At 42.8% G+C, this 1,296-nt stretch overlaps 1 protein-coding gene across 1 annotated transcript in view; it reads left to right on the forward strand.

The window, feature by feature from the left end:
• The first annotated feature begins 359 nt into the window (after nucleotides 1-359).
• The window catches only part of LCA5 (lebercilin LCA5), a 31,482-nt gene continuing 30,545 nt past the window's right edge, over nucleotides 360-1,296 (forward strand). Inside the window, exons 1-2 of the mRNA XM_004696532.2 lie at nucleotides 360-659; nucleotides 791-879. The gene's annotated coding sequence lies outside the window, so the exon portion shown is untranslated. The remainder of the gene's footprint in view (nucleotides 660-790; nucleotides 880-1,296) is intronic.

The following is a 1,296-nucleotide window of genomic DNA, read 5'->3' on the forward strand; positions in this document are numbered from 1 at the left end:
TCTGGGCATATCCTGCTAGTTGCACCCAGCGATTGGGGCCTGAGTGTGCAAAGTGTCCGGAGGCTGCCTCTGGTCTTGTGGGGGAACCCCCTGCTGACACTCCAGGGATCTGTTACTCTGTATGCAGGCCTTACCCCACTGGTCACGGGCTTCTCCCGGAAAGTCGCCCTCTCTCTGGATCCCAGTTCCTTTCCTGCTCTGGATGCTAGAATCTCTAGCGTTCTTGTCCTTCTTCCCACACTTGCCTTCCTTAGATCCAGTGTATATTCAGTTCACCTTGCTTCACTCCAGGTGTGTCTACACAGTTTCTCATTCTTATTGGGCATTCCATGAAGGTACTTTTCAGTGCTTCTGTGGATCCTGCTTTCACACAGCATCACTGCTGGGTTTGTCTTAAGATGCCACAGTGTTGGAATGGCTGGCAGGGTGCCTCCCCTCAATATCTCTTCTCCCTCATTGTGTTTTCCTTCAGTTTCTTTTTTTCAGCCCGTGTTTGTAGAAAGAATGATGTAGGGGTGGGAACTGAACTCCTGCAACTACACTGTGGGGAAGGAAATCCAGCTCCACATCAGCATTGCTCAGGCAGATTTCTGAGACTGGAGGCAGCCAGGCCTTTCCCTCTAGCCATCCCATCCCAAGGCAGCATGCTTCTCAGCTAGGTTCGTTAACTCATTGCAATGGCCACACAGAACTCAAATACCTTTATCTACTCATTTTTTATCTACCCTTCGGGAGGAGGGGGAATTGGATTTATCTCTCATTTCAGTTTATTTTCATTCTGCTTGTCTAGTGGCCTTTTGTTTGAGCTCTTTTGCTAGTAGCAGTGGTATCCAGGCAGCAATGTTTTATACAAAGCAGCAGAGCACAGGAAAATGACAGGTAATTAACAGTTCCTCTGATTTCAGCTGGGATTTTCTAAAACTAGCTTTCGTAAAGTCACATAAATCAGGCGATCATTATGGTAATTTACACAGAGTGGACGATATAGCTTAGACTTACTTTCTGATTCTTTAAAACTGGATAAAGCAAACATTTTGGTGTACTGAAAGATATTCTGGCTAATCATTTTTTTCTGATTTATGTGGAATATATATTTTGGGGGATTTTTTTCTCAAATGAGGTTTATGTGGATAACAACAAGTATTCGATTTAATTTCTGTTATTGCTTTAGTAACCTTGACCATTTTAGACAGTAAACAGTTCTGAGGAGTTAAATTGAGCAACACTTAATAATTTTTCTTTTGTTGCTTTTTCTAATTCTTCAATTGCCATTGAGTGAACTAAAGAAATTATTTT

The sequence above is a fragment of the Echinops telfairi genome, unplaced genomic scaffold, assembly GCF_000313985.2.
Source record: "Echinops telfairi isolate 266 unplaced genomic scaffold, ASM31398v2 ScPeMD7_3533;HRSCAF=4204_0, whole genome shotgun sequence".
NCBI classification, from domain to species: domain Eukaryota; kingdom Metazoa; phylum Chordata; class Mammalia; order Afrosoricida; family Tenrecidae; genus Echinops; species Echinops telfairi.